At 43.3% G+C, this 24,483-nt stretch overlaps 1 long non-coding RNA gene across 2 annotated transcripts; it reads right to left on the bottom strand.

The window, feature by feature from the left end:
• Nucleotides 1-883: 883 nt before the first annotated feature.
• Nucleotides 884-10,759, bottom strand: LOC121817127 (uncharacterized). Of its 2 annotated transcripts, XR_006056905.1 has the most exons (4): nucleotides 10,589-10,759; nucleotides 10,329-10,414; nucleotides 8,009-8,118; nucleotides 884-1,925 (listed from the first exon to the last, which is right to left on the bottom strand). It is a non-coding gene; the product is annotated as an uncharacterized LOC121817127 (long non-coding RNA). The 2 variants fall into 2 exon arrangements; XR_006056904.1 differs by lacking the exons at nucleotides 884-1,925; nucleotides 8,009-8,118 and adding an exon at nucleotides 8,557-8,709.
• Nucleotides 10,760-24,483: the final 13,724 nt, after the last annotated feature.

Below are 24,483 nucleotides of genomic sequence, written 5' to 3'. Positions count from 1 at the left end.
AGCTGAAGCTCCAATACTCTGACCACCTGATGCGAAGAGCTGACTCATTTGAAAAGACCCTGACGCTGGGAAAGATTGAGGGTAGGAGGAGAAGGGGACGACAGAGGATGAGATGGTTAGATAGCACCACCAAGTCAACGGACACGAGTTTGAGCAAACTCCCGGAGATAGTGAAAGACAGGGGACCCTGGCGCGTTGCAGTCGTGGGGTCACAAACAATCAGACATGACTGAGCAACTGAACAACAACCACCCAGGCTTCTCAGTCAAATGTTGAGTGCAGTACCAGGGACAGTAGAGAGAGGGCAGTCGTAAGCCAACATTGCCCAATTTCCTCACCTGTGTCCTGGCAAGTTGGTCAAAGCAGTTGTTCTCGCCAGTCCTGGATATGGCTCAGGACACTTGTTAACCGAAAGCACCAGACAAATATTCTCAGTCCACCAGTTTGGTATTCAAGCTGAAATCGACCCCTGCACAGCGCCACCGTGACACTGTACACACTGTGATCTAGACACAGTCATGGCACTTGATGTGCCTTTGTACTTCCCCATGTGAAAAGGAAATAGCCTTTATTAACTATTATTTGTGGGGCTTCCCAGGTGACGCTAGTGGTAAGGAACCCGTCTGCTAATGCTGGAGAGACATAGAGATGCGGGTTGGATCCCTGGGTCAAGAAGATCCCCTGGAGGAGGAAACGGCAACCCACCCCAATATTCTTGCTTGGAGAATCTCACGGTCAGAGAAGGCTACGGTCCACAGGGTCGCAAAGAGTCGGACACAACTGAAGCGACTTAGTAATCATTCATCCATTATTTGTACAATTGAAAAAGCCTATAAAAGCATATATAACATCTGCACGGATTCTTAGCAATATCAAAGAGCAGAATTTCAGTGAGTGTCGCATTAAATCTGAGCTGGCAAGGGCTTATAATAAAAGTACAGTAATGAACAAGCTTTATGATAAAATTAATGTAATTAATTAGTGTTTGTAAAGGACTTCAAGATCACAGGGTGAAAGGTGCCAGCTAGAGGAAAAGTCATCTTAGAAATTACCACTATTATCATCTTAAGACACGCATATATTATGCACTATATGAGCATTTCCAAGCATATATTCATGTCCCAGCTATAACTACATTAATTTATAGTAATTTGCAAATCAGGTCTCTGATCAGCCCTGGGAACCCTTTCTGGATCTCTAAGTAGATGAGGTTATGACTCAAGTGGTATTTTAAACTCTATCCTGTGATAACCTATTAGAGAGAGCAGCCCCCAACCCCCATGCGTGCTTGAGTTAGAGATTCAAATTATAGCTGACATGCATGAGCCCTAAGGTGCATTCTGGCACTCTATGGCGTGTCTTTGGGGGTTTGGTTGGGTTTTATTAAAAGTAGGTCTATGAACATCTCTTTAGTTCTTAATTTTTCAGCTTTCCAGGATTCATACGTTACTGCCTCTCTCTGATCCGGTTCCATTCCCCAAGGTCAGTGCCACCTCTTTGCTGTCACTGTGTCCCCCAGAATGCATGGAACTAAGTCTGACACGCTGTAGATCTCAGGGAACTATGGCTGATGGGGAAAGTGCTGCTTAAAGTTTGCATGTCCAAAACAGGCGTTTAGTTTCTACCCATGCCAATGACTAGCTCATTTGAAAACAGAATATTATATTTATTAATAGACCACACAATTTCTAGTGGGCTTTGGGGGACATTAAGTTTTTTAAGCTAATTGTTTGATAATAAAAGACCTACCAGTAGGGAATTTGGAAAATCAAGAGAAAAGCAGAATAAAGAATCCCTTGGAGCATTTGCAGTTGTTGCTTTCCCCAGGCGTTTTTACGCTACTGGCCATCACAGCTGTCATCATCTGAATTACGGACGTTCTTGATCAAAGGTCCTGGCAAGGGCATGTTTCATCAGGTCCATCACTGTGGGGAGGAGATAATGAGCGGAATCAGTTGTTTCTTACACACAGATGAGCAGAGGAGACCAGTTCAGGAGGGAACCACAGACAGAGCTTCTTCCCTCATATAATGGGCAAGGCGATGAGTTTGATGAGCGTTTGACCAAACAACAGACACTGAGGGTTTGAGACAGTCGCGTAGTGCCAGTGTGGTCCTGGGCAAGTCATTCTCTCCTCCCATCAGGGTGCTTCCCTGGTAGGTAAAGAATCTGCCTACCAATGCAGGAGGCGTGAGTTTGGTTCCTCACCCCGGAAGATCCCACATGCCGTGGAGGAGCTAAGCCCGTGTGCCGTAACTATTGAGTCTGTGCTCTAGAGCTTGGGAGCCACAGCTACTGAGCCCAGGTCCTGCACCTACTGAAGCCCGCACATCCCAGAGCCGGAGCTCTGCGAGAGGAGCCACCGCAATGAGATGCCGGAGCACCGCAGCTGGAGAGTCACCCCTACTCACGGCAACCAGAGAAACACCCTCACAGCAACGAAGATCCAGCCCAGCCAAAAACAAATTCCCCAAAAAATATTTTTTCAAAAAGTGCTTCCCTACTTGTCCAAAGGAAGGTGAGGGAGTGAGTAGAGATTGCACCACGCTGATGCGCCCTCGCACACGTGCACACGCACACGTGCGCACGCACTGACGCACGCCTCCAGGATGTACCGATCCATCACGGAGCCCTTTCCCGCTGAGCCCAAACACAGCCTCAGAACCCCCGGCACAGCCCTCGGGTTGCCTCTTAAACCGATTTGCCAGTTGAGAAGGAACCTAACTTCCCTTCAGCTCCAAAGATGTAAATTGCGCTATAATTTTGCAAAATACGGTTTCCAACAGCCTTGCAAGAAAGCATCAGCGTCTCCGTAAATGCATTTTGTTTTTCCATGAAAGCTTTCCTGGCTGCCACGTTTTATGAAACTTTATAGAAATTATAATAACCTTTAAAAACCAAGCAAAGTAAAAACATCATTATTAGAATGTTCAATTAGAAACGCAAACACACTCTGATCAACAGTCTGCAAAAGTAATTGTTTAATAACAACACATAAATTAAAAAGAAAAGTAGACAACAGAATGTTCAGGGAACAAATTGTGCTCTTTAGCTGACGGTGAGGTGAGCATGCGCTCCGACGGCGCGCCTGCTATACTGCAGTCCTTGCTCACACGTGGGTGGACCAGGCTCGCACTGAACAAAACTATGCCTGCTTCCTCAGCTGTCGATGGTAGCACATTATTTCGGAAAGCCCCAGGAGATCTCAAAAAGGTAGCTCTAGTACATACACTAATTTGCTTTACAAAACCTCTCGTTTCCATAGTGTCTCAGTGTTTTGTAAAGAATGCAAACACCACCTCTTAAATTTTTTTCTGTAGTATAGTTGATTTACAATGTTGTATCCGTTTCAGGTGTAGAGCAAACAGGTTCAGTTACACACGCTATGTCCATGCTGTCTTTTTAGTCGTGTCTGATTCTTTGTGACCCCATGGACTGTAGTCCGCCAGGCTCCTCTGTCCCAGGGATTATCCAAGCAAGAATACTGAAGTGGGTTGCCATGCCCTCCTCCAGGGCATCTTCCCAACCCAGGGACTGAACACAGGGATTAATCCCACGTCTCTTATGTCTCCTGCATTGGCAAACAGTTTTTTTCCCCACTAGCACCACCTGGGAAGCCCAGCTATACATACCTACATATATATATATACATATACATTTACTCCTTTTTCATTATAGGTTATTACAGGATATTGAATATAGTTCCGTCTTCTCTACAGCAGGTCCTTGTTGCTATTTTATGTAAAGTAGTATGTTCTGTTAATTCCAAACTCTAGTTTATCCATCTCCCAAACACCATCTCGTTTTATCTTTGCCAAAATCTCACGAGCCCGTGTATTTATTATCCCCATTTACAGATGCGGAGACTGAGTCTGAGGGAAGTTAAGTCCCCGGCTCCAGACACAATGGTGCGTGTAGACCTAGGAAGGAGTTCAGAGCTCTCTGGCTCCCTGAATTCCTAAAAGAGAGATGCATAAAGCAGAGGACCATGAATTTCTCTGAGCCGTCCTGAAGTTTTCCTTCACCCTCCTTGACTTACACAGGAGTAAACAGAAGCCTGTCAAGTACAAAACTCACCCAAAGGCATAAGAGACAAGGCCAGATTCAAAACATGGGTCATTAGCATTCCCATCACCAAGAAGAGATTGCCATGACTACCCGGAAAAAAGCGGGGGATGGGGAGAGGGGTGCCGGTGCAGTAAATGGAGGTGTGGCAGAAGGGGAGCAGGACTGGGCAGGAAGTGCCTGAGAAGTGTGCAAGAAAGCAGTTTGTTGGAGCGCAGCCATGCTTTTTCATTTGCACATTGTCTGTGGCTGTTTTCATGCTCCAGCCGCAGAGCTAAGCAATTGCAACCGAGCCTGTGAGACCCTCAAGGGCTAAAATATTTACTCCCTGGCTCTCCACTAAAACAGCCTGCTGACCTCTGTGTGGTGGTGAGGCTGCAGACCGGGGTCCTGGCGTGGCTCAGCTTCAGATCATGAGTGTGACCTTAGGCGAGGCTCCTCTGTGTCCCACACCTCTATCTCTCCACCCGCCACATGTCTAGCTTAGGAGGCATATTCGCCAAGGCCCCCTTGAAATCTAACCTGTGTTCACTCACTCTACCCCACCCTCCTCTCATATGTATTATGTCTTCTCTCTGATTCATGTTATTAATAAACGACCCCCATCAGTAATGAGCTTTTCAAGGTTTGGCACTAGTGGTAAAGAACCCACCTGCCAGTGCAGGAGATGCAAGAGACATGAGTTCGATCCCTGGGTCAGGAAGAGCCCTTGGAGGAAGGCATGGCAACCCACACCAGTGTTCTTCCCTGGAGCATCCCACAGACAGAGGAGCCTGGAGGGCTACAGTCCATAGTGTTGCAGAGAGTTGAACACAATTGAAGTGACTTAGCACACACACCCATCAGTAATTCCACTGGTGACTGGACTGAGGGACTGGGAGTGGGAGGGACAAAAATAAAGCTTAATTTAGGCAATTTTCATAATTTTAGGTATTCTCAGGCTGAAGATATTGGCAAGATTAAGGTTTCTGGGGAACTTGGATTTCTCTCACCTCTTGAAGGGAAAGTAGCTTTATAAAATGCTTCCGTTATCTCCTTTGGTCTGTATAGTCTTCTGATACATTTATAAATAAGAAAGCTGCATCAGAGAAGAGACCAAACCAAAATATTGAGGGTCATCTAGAATTTCAGCCAGAGACCTGTCTGCCTGTCACACACCATCTCACGTGCTTATCAGACATCTGGCGCCGTCTAAAACATCCCTAAACATCTTTGGTCCATGCCAAATGGTTTTGGACAGGACCAAATGTCAAGGACCTTTTGGTATGGCCTGAATGTGTTATAGACATTTTGGACTGGACCAAATGTCCGGCGAGGCTTCGCACTATTTGATGGTCAAAGCAATTAGCTTTTGGATTTAATGCTGCTGTTACCAATCATGTCTTTCTGTTATCATTACTGTAAAATGCCAGATTTTTTCTCTAAGAAAGTGGTCAACCTGAGACCTGCAACAGAAGCTTTTAAAAGGTGCTATTCTGCTCAGCTGTGCCCTTTAAATTGCAGGCAGACCTGAAATGCAAAACAGTAGAAAGATTCTCCAAATGCCCATTGCTCATTCATGCATTCCGCCAACAAGGAAGCGAGCACCTACTAAGCACCCTACTTAATATTAGCTTTGGCTGGTGGAGGGGGGAGGTACTCAGGCAAAGACACAGCTGCCCTCCAGGGGATTCTCTGTCTAATAGAGGAGGCAGGAAAACCAACAATGACTGTGGCATATGAAAGACTACAGGTGAAGGCTGGCGAGTAACACTGGGCTTATCCTAGCTTGGAAGCAAGGCCTACGTTGAGCACCGCAGAGTTCTTGCCCGGGAAGAGTAATACTTTTTCTCTGGTCCCATATTGTGCCATAATCAAGACTGAATGATGTCGCCACCTCCAACGTCAATGGTTAAAAAGCAAACTGAAGCTGCATTTGGTATAGATGCTGTACATATTCATGGTGGGGGCAACTTGGTGTTAGAAGATACCATTAACTAGCAGCAGCAGAATCAGCAGCAGCGTCTTAGTGGCTTCCCTGGTGGCACTAGTGATAAAGAACCCGCCTGCCAATGCAGGAGACACAAGAGATGCGGGTTCAATCTCTGGGTCGGGAAGATCCCCTGGAGGAGGGCGTGGCAACCCACTCCAGTATTCTTGCCTGGAGAATCCCATGGACAGAGGAGCCTGGCGAGCTACAGTCCATAGGTTTGCAAAGAGTCGAACACGATTGCAGTGACTTAGCACGCAGCACATCACCTCAATGATCATAGTAATTTACAAGGACGTGGGAGACCAGTAGTAATTCTAGTTATCTATGGCGGCACAACAAATCTTAGCACCTTATAGCAACCATTTTATTATATCCCACTCTTTAGAAGGGTCAGGAGTTCAGGGCATGGCTGACGATTCTTTTGTTTCAGAGGATATTGACTTGGGTCACTTGGTGGTGTTCAGATAGAGACTGTTCTGGTCTGAGGGGTTCAATGTAGCTGAACTCACAAGCCTGCCACATTGATGGGGAACCACTGGACCTCTGGGCTTGGCAGATCCCTCTTCTTTCTCCACATGGTCTTAGAATCTCCCCATGTGATTTCTCCAGTTTGGAGCTCCAAGAATTCCAGTCCTATCAAGGGATAGGTCTAGAACAGGCAGAGAGCATCACACGTAATGGTCAAAGCACTCACAATCCATCTCAGATTCAAGGGGAGATAAAATAGATCCCTCCTCCCCATGGAGAATTTAAAGCAATTTAATAAATCCATCTTTAATCTCTCCTGGTCTGACACCTGTTCACAAAGTATTTATATCCCTCACACAAGAGAAGTATACTCTCCTTCCCCAAGACCCCTATAGTCTCATCCCAGTTGGGCATTGCCTTAAAGTCCGATATTTCATTATCTAAATCAAATTCAGGTACACATGAGGTTCCTTGGATGCAGTCCCTCAAATATGGTTCTTTCTGTTACAATGATCTGTGGACTAAAGTGAAAAGTTATCTACTCTCCTCCACACACCCAATTCACTGTGATAAGACATAAAGAGTATCATTGCAAGAAGCATGCCTGCTCCAAAAAGGGGGAAAACTGGAATGCCTGGCAGCTCCTGGTTTATAGTAATTCCAAAATCCAGCCTGGTGCACATGGCCAGTTCCTTGAGTAGAGTCTAGTAAAGCTCCCTGGAAATGATCCTCCAAAGTTCATGGTTCTCCCTGTGGGACCGTTCTTCATTTTCCATAGGAAATGGCTCATATTTGCAGCCAAGCAGCCTTCTCAGTAAGTTTCTGCCCATAGTAGGTGGGTAGAATACAGACTGTCCCAAGACTTCTTTTCATTTTATAGTGTCCCTGTCCTGGTTTGTCCAAGTTGGCAGTGCTTCCATCAATAGAATTCTCCCCAAAACATTGTGGGTTTTCTACTAATCTTACTGTGGCTTGCATCACTAGACTGAAACCATACTCACATCTCTTTCCTCAAGACTCCACCTTGGGCTGAGAGTCAGAGTATTCTGAAAAAAATGCCCCATCAGTTTCCTAGAAGCCTTTGGTCTAGTTGAAAAGTTCTACAAGGCATATCCTTAGAAATTTTACTAGGTACATTTTTAAATGATACTTCTCAAAAAGTGGATATGGAGAGGTCCTTAAAGCTACACCCTTAAGATCTCTACTCAGATTAGGCTTTAGTGGGAGAGCTCTGGATTTGTTCTTTGCCTTGAAACCATTTCTTACTTTGAGAATTCCTTACTTTTTTGCTGAATAAAAACACTGTCCTGTTTCTTCTAAATTTTGCTCAAAAACTGCATGGTTTGTCTCTAGTTAATCTCTCTCTTTTTGTACTTTATTAAAGCCCATTAGAAGCCAGGTGGTACTTTCAGCATTCTGCCTGGAGAAGTCTTTAGTCAGATGCACAGGATTTTATGTGTCTTTTCTGTTTTCCATGTTTGTGCCAACATTATTTTCACTCACCTGTCTGCCAACATCTAACTTGGGTGCCTTTTCCTTCAGCCTCCAGCAACACTCTCCTCACCATCCAGCAAAGCCTCATCACCCATCTGCTCAAGGTCCTTCAGCCCCTGCTGGAGGAGCAGAATTAGACTCAACCTCTTACATGAAGAAATGCCGAAGAAGCTGTGTCCATCAGTAACACATCACAAGGGTTAGGAGCACAGATTCTGGAGCCTGACTGTCAGGGTTCAAGTCCCAATTCCTCTACTTGTTAGCTGATCTAATCTTCAACTTATGTGTTCCTCAATTTATCCTTCTGCAAAATGGGCATAGTAATAATTCCTACTTCATAGGATTGAGTGAGAGGACTGAATGTGTAATTTCATACTTGAACCTTCAATTTAACTCAACAAATACTCTTGGAGCTCCCATGTATGACGTATACTAACAAATGGCTCTTCTTCAAGATGCTCTTGTTCTAATGAAGAGATAGATGATGAGGATGTTACTATTATTTGTTTGGTTATTTGATTTTATAGCAGCTGAAGCTGAGTCTCAGAGACTTTAAGTAAATTTCTTGAAATTTCAGTTTATTCACCACTGGAGTCAACAGCAGTGCCAGGATTAAGCCCAAATCACCGCCCCAGCTTCATATTGCCTTTCCGTCTTTGAGGTCCCAGGTCTCATCACTTCATCCTCAGCTGAGTCACTGATGTCTGTATCTGGAAATATTGCAAGGTGAAATTAAACATGTTTTTTAAATGTTCATATATTTTATTCATGTGTTACGTGCATGCCAAGTCTCTTCAGTCACGTCTAGCTCTTTGAAATCCTGTGAACTGTAGCCCACCAGGCTCCTCTGTCCATGGGATTCTCCAGGCAAGAATACTGAAGTGGGTTGCCATGCCCTCCTTCAAGGGATCGTCCCGACCCAGGAACTGAACCTATGTCTTCTGCGGTTCCTGCATTTCAGGCAGTTCTTTACTGCTGAGCCACCTGGGAAGCCCATATTTTATTCACATTATATACATATTATAATTGACCCACACGTATACACTGAGGAGTCATAATTATTTAAATCATGTCTTGAGATGACCATTTATTGCATGTAAAAATGTTGCAGGTTACCCGAAATAGATGTCACTTTGACACAAACTTCCTGACTTTCTAAATCTTGCTTCCATAATGCTCGAGGCGAAAAATTTCATCTAAATATTATTGAATTCCAGCACGACATTAGCATGCAGAGATATTTACAATAACAGAGCCATTACAACTCAATCAAAAGCTGATTTCAGCCAGAATTATGCAGAATTAAATCTTGCAGGATTCAAATTATTAAAAATCAGAGACTCAATAAAGTGTGGTCTGGAAGTCCCATTTATCAAGGGAGTCGAAGTGCCTCAACAGTTATAGTGACTTCTTCATATATATTCTGCAAAAATTTGCATGCATTTTAAAAGATCAGGGTTTAATTCCTATGGAATTCAAGTAACTATGCTATATTTATAAGGCAATGGAAGCCAGCTCCGAAACTGTTCTATTTCCTTTCCACATCTCACATTTTAAATGCATTGGTTTTTTTATTTCTGGTTCCCACTGGATAGAAAAATCTGCAGTGAGACCACAAGCATAGACAGAATAGTTTACTCCAATAAAGGCCAAATCAGGGTAGCAATAGAGGTAGTTAGAAGAAACCCAAAACCATTTATAAAGCTTGTTATATAACTAATGTGCTAGAAATGCCCCTCACTTGCTGTGCTTGATCATATATATAAACATGATCACGCTTGTGTGTATGTGTATGTATATATATATATATATATATATATATATATATATATATGGCTCTGTACCAGGATCCGTGCCAGAACATTTCATATAAATTAAAAAAGGAGTTCATTTCTAAGAAGAGAAAGAGGTAGAGAGACACAAGAGAGAGAAGAAAACAAAAGGGAAAGGAAAAGGGAAAGAAAAAAGAGAAAAGAACCGCCAGGTGGAAACACAGGACATTTACATCTGTGTGGACCTTGATATCCAAGAATTCAATTCTCCTGACAAACAGCATTTAGTCAACATCCATTCTGTGCCACAGACAGAGATGAATGAGGCATGGATCCTTCACTCCAATACCTAGCTGGGGTCACTGAGACATGAATAGATATTGACAACTGAGGATTAACAGTGACCATGGAAGATATGAACAAATATTCATATCCATCAGGAATACAATCAATTGCAGTTTATAAAAACATGAACACAGTCTGTCCATAGACCATTCAGGACTAAGATAGTGACTCTGAACAGCCATGAAGGATCCCGCTGTCTCCCTTCCACCTACCAGGCCATTCTTAATGTGTGGATTTCCATTCTCCTGCATACTGTCTCTTGGTAGGAAGGAGGCTGCATGACTTCCAAATACTCCATCTGCATTCCAGACAGGAAAAATAAAACAAAAAAAAGAATGGTAAAGGTCAAAAGATGGACATTCTGCCAGGGACTCTGACTACACCAGCAAGAGCTACATCACATGGTCACTCTTAGCTTCAAGAGGGTCTGGTGAAGTCAGTTTTTAATAAACATGCACAAAAAACGGGTTACCCAAGAGAAGGAGACAGAGTTTGCACGTGGCATTAGCCTGTCTTCCAAGTGCTCTGACACCTGTCCTCCTGAGTGCCTTAACTTTCCCGTCTAGAAGGACTCAGCTGATGAAAAAAGTAAACTTTCATCTCTCCTAGGAAGAAGAAAGGAAGTTCTTCATACAGGCATGGAAGAGACTCAGCAATTGACGATTAAGAAACACTGGAACCTCCTTCATGTGACTTCTCTAAACTTCATGTGACTTCTCTAAACTTCAGAGAACAAACTATGGTTATATTTCAAAATACTTTCAAGCTATTTTGTATGAACGGATGACTCATATGACACCAGACAGAAAAAAAAGGCCAAGTTTATTTCACAAATAAAGCATGCAATCCACATTAAAAGTGGGGATCTTATTGTTGTTTCAAAGACAGGGTGATTAAATATTACTTACCACTTCTTAATGTTACCTAACACACGTAAACCCGTACCGTGGCTCTTTCAAACCTTGGGCTTCTGGGCTGCCCACATTACACACATCGTGATCTGAACGCTCTGAGATGCAGACTAGGTGCTCAGAAGGAACATACTGAACAAAGGAAAGAGAAAAAAAAAGATGATTGATAGTTTAGGAATCATCCAATGGGAAGACAGCATATTAGCTATCTTTGCAATGGAAGGATTGGGACCAGCAATCCAAGATGTGTTTTTCAGAATCTTTGCTCTGCAAGGTAATAAAACAAGGTCCTTAAGAGACACTGACTGGGGGAAGCTAAATGCTGCAGGACTTTCACTGTTGTTATTAGACTAACATGCACTGCGTGTGCTGTGCTAAACTGCTTCAGTCGTGACCAATTTTTTGCAGCCCTATAGACTGTAGCCTGCCCAGCTCTTCTGTCCATGGGATTCTCCAGGCAAGAATTCTGGACTGGGTTGCCATTTCCTCCTCCAGGGGCTCTTCCCAACCCAGGGATCGAACCCGCATCTCGATCTTCGCATTGGCAGGCAGGGGTTCTTCACCACTAGCTCTACCTGGGATGTGCTAAAGCCCCACCCACCCCGCCAAAGAGGGATTCTGTGGGGAATTTTCTAATCTCACCAAACCTGGGAAGCCTGTTACTTGAGAAGCAGATCACAGCCCCAGAGCCCAAGAGCTCTTGACTTAAGAGCACCCGCACCAACCAGCGCCCATCAAACCTCTCAGCACCGCCAGATGGTTTCCTGTCTTGAAGGCTTAGAATTCCAGCATCCAGAACCCCATTAACCAGCATTTCAATAAAGTTCAACTGCAATTTCTGTGAAAGCTACCCAGAAAAAGTCATTTCCAAAGGCCACTTGGCATCAGCCTAACAGATTTTTTTTCTCTCTTTTTTTTAAAATATTTAAAACAAAGGAAGCATTCTGGTTTGTAAGAGGAGCACCAATGGGCTTCTCTGTAAGATGTGAGAGGAGCCTCCAAGAGAATCCTCTAAACCAGCCCCTAAACACATGCATAAAGGCTTTAGTTATTTGAAAATGCATTATGGTCTTGATCATAGGTGTGCTTGCATTTCTGGGGTACGATATTTACCTCTTTACGTAGCAAATTTGGTTAAGGTATAGCTATTTTTGTTTTTGTTTTTTTTTTAGAAGGTTTGCGTTTTCTATTTTCAAAAACAGCAGCTCCGTGAGAGCCAAGAGCCGTTAATTTTGCAGTGACTTGCCTTCTACAGGTGAGACATTCCAAAGTTGATGGCTCTTAAATACAGCCCTTCAGGTGACTTCTGTCACATCTAAAGCAGATTAAATTATGAGCTGCATAGTTCCAGTATATTTTGTTGTATTATAATTCTTTGAAAACTGGTAATTCATGCATGGCATATATGAGAACTCTCTATTAACCAGAGTATTTGATTAATGAGCCCGGCTTGTGCTTCCATCATGCTGAGTAAACGCCTTTACTCCACGTGGATGGATGTAATACACTAAACCATTCGGTTTTCTATTTTAAAGGATTGTAACAGCATCATACCAGAAAAACTAGTAAAGGAGCAGGAATCAGAAAACATGGGTTTGAGCCCCATGTGTCTGCATTTCTATTCAGTCGTGTCTGACTCTTTGCAACCCCATGGTCTGTAGCCTGCCTGGCTACTTTGTCTATGGAATTCTCCAGGCAAGAATACTGGGAGTGGGGTGGGTAGCCATTCGCTTCTCCAGTGGATCTTCCCAACCCAGGGATCAAACCTGGGTCTCCTGCATTACAGGCAGATTCTTTACCATCTGAGTCACCAGGGGACTTAGTGTATTTCTATGATAATGCCTAGTGTTTAGTCGGAAAAGGCAATGGCACCCCACTCCAGTACTCTTGCCTGGAAAATCCCATGGATGGAGGAGCCTGGTAGGCTGCAGTCCATTGGGTCACTGAGAGTCGGACACGACTGAGCGACTTCCCTTTCACTTTTCACTTTTCATGCATTGGAGAAGGAAATGGCAACCCACTCCAGTGTTCTTGCCTGGAGAATCCCAAGGTCAGGGGAGCCTGCTGGGCTGCCATCTATGGAGTTGCACAGAGTTGGACACGACTGAAGCGACTTAGCAGCAGCAGCAGCAGTGTTTAGTAGGTGTTCCATAAATTATTACTGGATCAATGAGTGGACAGATTGATAAATAAATGAATGAAAAATGAAAGAAAGCTTCCTGACTCCCCCTCCATCTGGGTGGCATGCCTCTTTTCTCTGCTTCCTTAGCATCCTATGTAGACTTGCAATACAACTTGTGACATCTTATGGTAAATATCTTTACTTGCATCTTCCCCATTCACTGGAGCTCCTTGAGGGCAGAAGTTTTGTCTTATTTCTCTTTCTAGTTCCAGGATTCGGGAGCCCCTGGCCCTTCAGTAAGATGCTAGTATTCTATTATCACATGAACACACATTGCTTTTCTTAATACAAAAAGGAAACAAATTAAGGTGTATATAACTGTAACAAGAAAGAAGCCCCAGTGTTGGGGGCCTGGAGTGGAGGGAATGGGCAGGGGCAGGTGTCAGAGCCACGGCTCCAGGAAAGGACAGGCAAGTCCAAGTGGAGGAAAGAAGGGGCAGAGAAAACCAAGGGAAAAAGAAGAACATATTTCGAAGGTCTTCTCAGAGAAGAACCAGACACATGAGAGTTTGGAGGTGGGGATGGGAAGTCCTCTTCCGTTTTCCTGGCTCGTGGGTATTAATTGAAAACGTTTGACTACACCAGAAAGCAGGGCTTCCCATGTGGCACTGGTGGTAAAGAACCTGTCTGTCGAGGCAGAAGACCTAGGAAAAGCAGGTTCAGTTGCTGGGCTGGGTAGACCCCCCGGAGGAGGGCCTGGTGACCCACTCCAGTAGTCTTGCCTGGAGAATCTCAAGGACAGAGGAGCCGGGCGGGTTACAGTGCATAGGATAGCAAAGATTCGGACATGACTGAAGCAATTTAACACACACACACACACACATATACTCTCTCTCTCTCTCTCTCTCCAGAAAATAACTTCTTCACCCCGTGAATGAAAAGCATTGCCTGCCATATCAGCAAGCAAAGGATGTCGCAGCCATCAAGCCATTGCACTAAGGCCACCCCAACAGTGAGCCCTGAGAAAACTCGGGCTGGAAACTGGATGCCCGCCAGCAGCAGTCAGTCACTGCATCCACACCCCACCCCCCCCGCCCATGAAGACACCCTGAAGAGGCTCAGGATGAGAAAGTACAAGACACTGGCTCTAGATAGCTGAGGTGCAGGTCCAAGGAATAACATCAGTGAGCCCGGACTCTTGAAACTTCCTATGCTTAGAAAAGCACTAAATTCCTTAACTTGAGATGTCTGGTTTTCTTTAATTACCAGCAAGCTTTTCAGGTCCCAATGACCTGGTCATTGCTGCACAAACTCCCATACATCCTGGCTCCAGCCTGTTTCTTCGGAGGAGTCCCTCAGAGCTACTTGAGAGGCTATGTCCTGGGCTGAAGTCCTCAGTTTTGTCAGTAAAATAAAACATAACTCTCAACTTTTAGCTGGTGTATTTTTTTTTTTTCAGTCAACACGCCCAGTAAAGAAAAGAAGGAAGGGAAGGAGGAGGATCCAGTGACGCCAAGATTCTATGAAGAAGTCACAGCCTTTGGACCAAGGACCAGAGGGCATGTCTGTAAAACAAGAGCAAAGTCAGACTCAGCAGAAATCACTAGACCCCTACCCCGCAACAGATACACTTCCAGGTTGTTGCCATGGTGACAACCAGGGCAAGGCAAGGGGGAACAGCCTCGATGACTCCTCTTGACATATTGACACGCTAGCTCTCCTGTCTGCTTGCGGAAGGGGCAGAAGAGTGGAATTCAGCATGCATCTGTGCCTAAAACAACAGGAACATAGGATGAGCTTAGTCAATGCGTGTCTCATGAAAGAAAGTCTGGTCCATCCACGCAAAGAGACAGAGGACAGATAGTGGGATCATGTGATATAGGAGCAAAGACGTGGCTGGAAAGATCACACAGAAAACAAAGCACCTGTGTGCTATAGACTTCATGTGTGACCTTGGGCAAGTCACTCTGAGCCTCAGTTTCAACAACTGTTAAATGGGCAGGTGAGACCTGGAATATATATATTTTTTTAAGATGTTAGTTTCTAACATTCTATGATTCAGGATATTTCCGCTTTAGTGTATTGGAAAAAAAATATGCATACTACTTGATTCATAATTCTATTCCTTGGAATCTTTCCCAACAAAATAATCCATCACATAGACAATGATACATATATACAAAGGTGGTCTCCCCAGCATTGTTAATAATAGTGACAAGATGGAAATAACCCAGATGGCCAACAATAAGGAATGGCTGGGAAATTACAGCGCATACTTATGATAGAGTACTAGGCTGACCTTAAGATTTATGTTTTAAAAAAGAAGTATAACATGCAGCACTGGGTGTTAATATAGTCTAATACCGGGGGTATGGATTTTATACTCAAGTGCTTGCATTTGAGTCCTGACTCTGTCATTTACTCCCTGTTGTGAACTTGAGCAAATTACTTACCCTCTCTGCGCCTAAATGTCCTCATCAAAAAATGGGGGCAATAATAGAATTCACCTCATAGAATTCTTGTAAGAATTATGTGAAATAATTTTCATAAAACACACAGAATCAGGTCTGTCAGAGAGTAAATTATGGATGCTGGCTACCATTATCTATAATATGATGGAAACAACTACTTTTGAAGGAATATTTCCTAGATGATCCATGCTGTATATACTGAAAGAGAAAAAGTAACATGTTAACAATGATGAACTTTAGATGGTGGGATATTACAATGTTATTTGGTTTCTTGGTATCGTGTATCTTTGAAAATTTTCTGCAATAAGCCTTTAACAATTAAATATATTTTTTGAAAGTTGCTCGGTCGTGTCTGACTCTTTGTGACCCTGTGGACTATACAGTCCATGGAATTCTCCAGGCCAGAATACTGGAGTGGGTAGCCTTTCCCTTCTCTAGGGGATCTTCCCAACCCAGGGATTGAACCCAGGTCTCCCTCATTGCAGGTGGATTCTTTCCCAGCTGAGCCACAAGGGAAGCCAACAATTAAAATCAGGAAACAAATAACAAACAAACCAGGAGGAGGTTTTTTGTTTGTTTGTTTGTTTTTTCTAAGTAGTTCTGTGCATAATCATTCACTGTATAAGGATCTGGGAGACTATATGCTTAGACTTAAACAAGCCTCGGAAAAGATGCTACTATGCCAATTATGTGGAGAAGGCAATGGCGCCCCACTCCAGTACTCTTGCCTGGAAAATCCCATGGATGGAGGAGCCTGGTGGGCTGCAGTCCATGGGGTCGCTAAGAGTCAGACACGACTGAGTGACTTCGCTTTCACTTTGCACTTTCATGCATTGGAGAAGGAAATGGCAACCCACTCCAATATTCTTGCCTGGAGAATCCCAGGGATGGGGAGCCTGGCAGGCTGCCATCTATGGAGTTGCACAGAGTCGGACACGACTGAAGCAACTTAGCAGCAGCAGCATGCCAATTATGACATGTCTGATTTTTGATCAAATCATAAGCTTCTCTAAGCCTAAGTATCAGGGCAAGAAGCTGGGAACTGCATGGAATATACATAGGCATATAACAGGTGCTCAATAAAAGTTCTTTCACCAAAGAGAAATTACTTGGTTCTCAACATTCTTAGATGCCAAGCATGATAAAATTAATTTTAAGAGAGAGTTTATGTCCTTGAAGATCTTGAAGTTCCACTGAGGGCCCAAGAATAAGAAACAAGCTGTGAGGGAAAGGAAAAGTGATAGACTATATTCTGGAATAGTGAGAACTCACTGGTGGAGGATACAGTGGGGTCTGGAATCACCTGGGAAGAAACAAGAGCTTTGAAGAATCTATAGAAAATGCATATATAGTAAATACAGATCAGAATCATAGTTGGCTACTAGAAACATGTTAATAGTATATTATTTCATGCAAGATAAGTCCAGCTGTAGGCAAACCACCTAGTCATCAGGGACGCAAGCTTCTGTGTTTCTTTACTACCATCATCAACATAATGTTACCTCATGGTCCACAATAGCTGCTGAAACTCCAGCCACCACAGCAGAGTTGCAAGGCAGTCAAGAAGAAAACGCACCCCCTCGAAGCTGAGTCAGCATCCTCTAAATATTTTTTTCTTTGCATCTCCTTGTATGTGGCTGGTATGTTGTAAGAAAGGTAAGAAAATGTTGCTTTGTACTCCGGGAGTGCCTAGCTAAAATGTAAGATTTCATTGCTCAGAAAGGAGAGGGGATGAGCGGCCTCTGCCGCATGGCAAAATGCCCGTTTGGAGCCCGAGGTAGACAAAAGGCTGATGCAGGAAAGAGCCAACATGTATGTGTGATGTCATGTGCGTATCCTTAAGAGTGTGGAGGGACTTACGGGGAGTATTATGGGCTTCCCTGGTGGCTCAGTGGTTAAGAATCCAAGGTGAGAGATGCAGGTTCGATCCCTGGGTCGGGAAGATCTCCTGGAGAAGGAAATAGCAACCCACTCCAGTATTTTTGCCTTGGAAACCCCATGGACAGAGGAGCCTGGCAGGTTACAATTCATGGGGTCACAAAGAGTCAGAAGCTTTCACTTTTCCTTCTGTATACAGTAGGCTTTCTACATATTTTCTCCATCTCCACACAGTCTTTCTAGGGAGGGTTACCTCTCCAGTTTTGAAGATGAGAAAGGAAAACTGAGGTTCTGGCAAGGTCAACTGTAGCACAGAGTCTTCTGGCTACTGTCTGCCGGCCTCACGTGCTAAGAGGACTTGATCCCAAAGGTTTCTCCCCCTGCCTCCCTGCTCCAAAGTCAGGGCTGTGTCTCTATCAGGCTACGATCCTCCTACTTCTCTGCTGATGGTCTATTCATTTCTGGCAATCTTGTCACACAGCTAACAGGCTCAAACATGGCTGATAGGATGAGAGCTTTGTAAAGAGAGGGAAGTAATAATATTCTGGATTTGTATGCGAGGAAGACCTTTTTAACAGAGGGTCACAGATATTAGTCATACATTTCGATTCAAACACTGACACCCTCATTCAGCTTTCCCTACTGGGAACATTTGCAAGGTCCAAACTATACCAGCAGACACTTGAGATTACTTAACCAGACATAACATTGAAAGAGGCAAAAAAAAAAAAAAAAAAAGAATTGAGGCCAGGAGTCCCACAGGCATCCTTGGTCTTTCGTGGAGGCAAATGGACTTATGATTGAGTTATTACAGCAAACATAAGCCACCTCGTTGGTACTTCCTAACGCTGGAAGTTTCCAGTGCACTTTCCCAAGGATGAAATTGTTCATTTCCCTCCGCACGGCATATGTGTTTTTAAGGAAACAAGCACTTGGAAGATAATTTTGTGGGAAAAAATATAAAATAGATATAATACCCAGTTACCTTTTCTTAAAGAAAGATGAACGGTCCAAGGGAGGGAGAAACGGCACTTGCTATGAAAATTTGAATTTCAAGAAGTATATTACATCCTCCAGAGTTCTCAATGAAAAGAAAATTATTTCTTTCTTGGGGAACACACTCTTATGGCATTTTAACTTTTATGACATTTCTGATTTGGGATGATGAGCCTTCTCTACAGAAATGATTCAAACTTCCATTTTTGTGGTGTGCGTGTCCTTATAAATTACTCTGCCAGCTAAGGAGGAGGAAAATGCTCCCTAAAGTGGAGATTTTTTTTTTTCTGCCGAGAAAAGTTTCTTTCCCCATTTGTGGATGGTAGTTGCTGATAGAGACATATATCAGGGAAATAAATTGCACTTAATCACTAATCACCTCAACATAAGCTAAAAGTGGTATCAATCTTTTCTACGGATGAAAATAATTTCCCTTCATAAATAATGAACAAAGACACATTTTTACCAGGTGCAATTAAATATAATTGTAAGGATATATTGAGATATGATTCAGATCTCGCCCTGTCGTGACAAGCCCCAAGACACCCGAATGCCCAAATATATCTTTTAAACATGGGGAGGCAATTCTGAGCCATTGTCTTTCTTGAGCGTGAAACAATGCTATCCAAGGGAAACTTGAAGCAATGATGTTTACTTAGAATTAGAATCGATTTTCATTTTACATAACACCTTTCATTTTCCAGGCTCCCGAAGCACTTTGCAAAGCAATAAGCTAGACAGTAACATTGCCATAGACAAGTGTAACCGTCATTATGCCTTCTGTAATAGCTCGCAGGCTTGGAAATTAGAAATCAAGGGAGAGAGATGGAGAGACGGATAAAGAGGGAGTGAAGGAGGAGAGGGGATCTGTGGGGAGAAGGTGAGGGACTGAGACGGGAGGGCTGGAGGAAGCAGCGGAGGCAGAGAATGACAGAGGGCAAGCTTCTCGCTGGTGCTTTGTCATTTGGAAATGTTTCCCAAGGATGCTTTATTTCCACCTCTGAGGGACAGGCAATGGTATTCTCAGCCTCATACCTGTAAGGACAGAGGGGGTTTTGCATCAGACAGCCTAAGATTCATGCCCCAAGCCCTCTGATGGGCTGGGTGGCCCTGAGAGACTCACTTAACCTCTCTGAGCCTCATCTTCCTCATCTGTAAAATGGGCCCATGAGACTTACATCATAGAGTGAGAGAAACAGACAATATTCATAAAGGGCCAAAGGCAAAGAGGCACTCCAAGTCAGCTACGTGTTCCCTCCTCCTAGTTCTCCTCCAAATTATGAATACGAGGTAAGCAGACCCTACTGTATTTCCAGGAGGCAGAGGAATTTAATAATCCTCGCATAACAGCCTGCAAAGCCCATGATCTCATCTAGTGAAATGAAGCCAACCTAGCCGTAAGAGCAATCATATAACAAAACACTCCTGACCTCCTTCCCTTGAGCGCTTAGTGTTGTTATCCCCATTTCACAGAAAGAGACTGAGGGTCAGAGAAGTTGAGGTCCCCTAGGAGCGGTAGAGCCAGGAAACATCTCAGGGCTTTCTGCCCAACTTACTCTCCACCCGGCCACGTGCCTTCACCCGGACGATTCACCCCATCTTTGTGATTCCACTCCCCCAAATGGAAAAACATTGCAGGTACCAAACAATCCCTTAGAAAACTGATTGTTCTCATTCTTTAACTGCCACCAAACATTCATCATCAAAACAAAATAACAACAAAAAAATTGTTTTGATTTTGCAATTCAGTTTCAGAGTAAAGGGGTACAAGCGCTTCTTTATCGTGGGTACCCGGCAAGAAAGGGAGTGTGTCATAAAGGCTGACGATGAATTCTGCATTGATTCTGCCAGGTACTCACACAAACACATTTACTGAGGGCAGACAAAGTGTCTGGCCCTGTGATGGGTCTGAGGATGCAGAGAATGAAATTGAGGCAGATGCTGACAATTAAGTAAGTGGTCTGATGGGGTAGAAGGAAGATAGGGTTCTGAATCTGTCTGGAGAACGGGTTCCACCTATTCTTGGAAATGAGGGGAATTAGAAAAGATTCCCCAGACCAGACCAAGAAAACCAGGAGGAGGCTATTGCAACATTCCAGAACAAATACATCAGGGAGATACCAAGGGACGTGGCAGAAAAGGAAGAACGAGAGAAATGTTTAGGAGAGAAAAGAGACAGCATGTTGGACGCATGCGTGTGGGACTACAGGGGAGAAAGAAAAGAGTCTGTCTCTCCTGTTCAAAGGGCCTGGCTCTCAGAATCAATCAAAAATAAATAAAACCAAATAAGGGTGTTGAGTCAAATCCCGGTTTCAGCACAAGGTTCCATTTGCGTCATCCAGTTGACATCTGGCTTGCTTCGGCTAAGGCAGACCTAGGCCACTCTTCCTGGCTGGGATGGAGAAGAAACTGCATGGAAGGCTATGCTCCTTATTTTCATCAAATACCTTTTTTTTTTTTTTTTTCTAATTGTCACCGCGCCGGCAGCCTCACGGGGGCTGGTCTGACTTGTGTAGACCCGTGACAGAGGAAGCAGTCCCAGCAGCTGCTTTGTGCCAGCCCGCCTGTGTACAGTACCTCTCACGCCTTGTCATTCACATCTTCCCTAATTACACAACATCTGCTGGCTGTGGCCATTAACACTCCAACACCAGCTTGTCTAGTTTAATACCAATGACTCCTGACCTCCCCCAAGGAAGGCGCTTTCTGTCAAAATGTTCCCCCAAAGAAGCCAATTCTCCACGCAAAATTTGCACTTTTTTTTTTTTTAATGCTACCTTCCTAAAGACTTCTGTAAAGAAAATGGGCTTGATTAGAAGCCATTTGGAGAAGAGGGGGGGCGGTGTGGGGTGAGGGAAGAGATGTAGCTGGGAGAAAAAAAAGAAAAACCTTTTCCCTGCATTATTCTGTTTTGTTTTGAGTCTTTAAAAATGAAACACGAAAGTCATTTTCGGGGCCAGGGATGTCAGTGGGAGTGTCCCTGGCCCTGACCCCTCACCCCTTCCCGTGGTCCTGCAGCTAGGGGGCAGTGTTGCTACCCACTCCAGCTCCCTTTTCCATAAGCATATCTGCCTCCTTAAAGAGAGACCCTTGTGGAAGATTCCAACTGCCTTTATTATTATTCTAATTATAGGTTCCCGTGGTGGTGCTCGTCTCCCTGGCACACCGAGCATCCTAAAAGTCAGGACAAGAGCGTCCTCTTCCTCCAGGGGTGACCTGGAAGCCGCATAGTTCCGGGTGAACTGCAGACAGTATTTAAAATATTTCACAGCTTCTCTCGCTTTCCCAATGACAACAGGCTCAAAGAGTAGAACAGAAATGCGGGGAGAAAAGAGAGAAACAATATTTCGTTCAAAGCATAATGGATCACGCGGTAAACGGTTCCCAGCCGAGGACTGACTCTCAGCAGATCGCGTTGCGTGACTTTTTTCTGACGTTAAGACTCCCATCAGAGGGCATATAATAGGCCAACGCGGTAACGGGAACTATATCGAAGGGAAAAAGATGCAGAATTATCCTAATAAAAACAGGGAACAGGGAAGGAGCTAAATTTAAAATCATCCCCAACGTGATTTGTGAATCAAGGTATTTTTAAAATTGTTTTGCAGAGTAGATTCTTCATTCTGCTTCCTGTTTTGAAGTGTGGAGAATCCTTTCTTCCAGGAAAGAAACAGTCCAGGGTGGCTTCCACACATGCCCTGCTTGGAAGAGGAGTCAGTGGGCTCCAGGTATCTTACAATGCAGTTGGACTTGGCATCCAAAATGGGAAAACATTTGCCTAGGCAAAGCTCCTCTGCAGAGGCAGGCAGTTTAAAAAGGATGCAAGCTGGACCGGTCCACGGGTGATGCAGGACAGCTAAGAGCTGATCTTAATTTTATTTTTCTCTAAAAGAGTCAAAAGTGATCACTGACCCAAGCACAAATAAATCACAACGAGAGCAACGTAATTAGGAGCAAAGAATCCAGAGGGTTGCTGTTTTGGCCCCTCGACATCTAAAAGCATTCAGGATAGTTTGCTGCAAGGAATTCGCTCTGGCACCGCCCTGGTGCCGATGAATGCTTCTGGCTTCTCTGGGAGCTGAAACAGCCTAGGAGGAATAAAAGAAGGAGAAAGGTGAAAGGATAAATGGGCTAAAAAATACTACCGAAAAATACCTGTAAATACATTTCTAAAATGTGCATTTCCAGTGTACAACATCATCTTAATTGTCGACCTCTCCGCAGCACCTATCTGAGAAAACATTTTAACAAGGGGGGGCGGGGAGAAATGATCTTGTAATCTCAACAATAAAAGCATTTCCATCCTTTGTAGATGCTGACTTACAAAAAAAGTGCTTTCCAACAACAAAAGATGGAGCAGTAATTACATAAATCTCTTCATTCTTGATGAAGACACAGCGGAGTAGAAGCGAATCAATAGTGTGGCGGCGGTAATTCTTGTTTTTATTATGAGCCGAACGCAAACTTGTTAAAATTGAATTCTGCTCCTCGTGTATAAAAAAATTAGGATTTGCACAAATCTGAGGGAAAAGAACACATGTTCTGTAAATGTTTAATTTTTTTTTTCCGTGCTACTTAGGAGATTTATGATGGAATCGAATCAGATTCAGAAATGAATGTGACACCAATAACATCACATCGTCTCTGCCTATATCCCCCAAAATGAGACCTGCCGCCTTTCTACGTCTCATTTTAGTTGCTGCACTGCTGATGTTCAGAATGCCCAGAAACTGCCTCCTCAATTTTTAATCCCGCTATTAAATAAACTAAATGTACCCTGAAGTCAAATATCTCCAATTTATTGCCAATAAATTGGCCGTAATGATTTTTCCCCACAACCTACATTTGTAATATTTCCCATTCAAGAATAAGTAATATGGCTGATTTTCCAAAGAAAAGGTGAAAATTATTGCACTTAAAAATAATTAATAGATGGGCCTGCATACCTTTGAATTAAATTAAAGGAAAAATATTTCTTTTTTTGTAGAGATGATTGCATTCATATCCTGTTTGGTGTGAAAAGTAGATTCCAAAAAGCTTTTAACTAATTTGTTCAATTTGTTTCAAAGCCAACATGAATAGGCTTGGTGCAAATTCAGATTCATTAAAACTTAATTAATATGCATCATTATGCAAATGAGGTTGCAGTTAATGAGTTCTTAAAAGAAGCTTTCTTTAATTAGTTCAGTTTTAATGGCATCATCATTTATCTGACTTGTTTTTAAAGCCACATGACATGCAAAAAGTGACCATCCTCTACAATGTGCTGCCTAATTGCATTTCATCTTAATTGTTTAATGTTGAAAACTTTAAAAAGTTAAAATGTTTTGATATTCAGTTCTATTAAATGGCTTTCACAAACTTTTCCATTCTAGTGACAGAGACGTTCTTCCATTCCTCAGCTTTTTTGCCACGGCTGCTTTTAATTGTGAATGTTTTTTTGTGACTTAGCCATTTTGATTACTTGTTTTGATCTGATGAATATTATGTCCACCCATATATCTATTATCCACTGACAAACCCATCCCCACAGGTACACACGTGAATATGATCGCTCAACAAGCACATTTTATTGTTATGTGCATACATCAGTGTGGATTATTATACTTATGTACTTGAAAAATTCAAACAAGCCTTTCTGGAAGCCATCTGCTAACTTCAGGAAGCTTGCTAACATGTTTTAACACAAGATTTTAAAATATAGTAATTCACAAGAATTACAGCCAGGGCTATCACCAGCTTCTACATCAGCGATGCGTGCCTGGGAGATAAGAATGCTTAATAATTATTGGGGAATATGGAAATCAGAAAGGGAAAAAAAGGCAGGCGTAGTGCAGGGGAAAAAAAAAAATGCTAACCCAGGAAATGACTTTGGAAGCTTCGAAAATACAATGGGTTTTTAAAACATTTTCAGATTTATGAAATATTGTGCTACACAATTACAATTGTGTTTTGACATGTGGTGCCGAATGTAATTCTTTTGGGGGAG

This window comes from Ovis aries, chromosome 18, assembly GCF_016772045.2.
Source record: "Ovis aries strain OAR_USU_Benz2616 breed Rambouillet chromosome 18, ARS-UI_Ramb_v3.0, whole genome shotgun sequence".
Lineage (NCBI taxonomy): Eukaryota > Metazoa > Chordata > Mammalia > Artiodactyla > Bovidae > Ovis > Ovis aries.
Note: the sequence above shows the minus strand (reverse complement) of the source record. Positions and strands in the feature narration are given on the sequence as shown.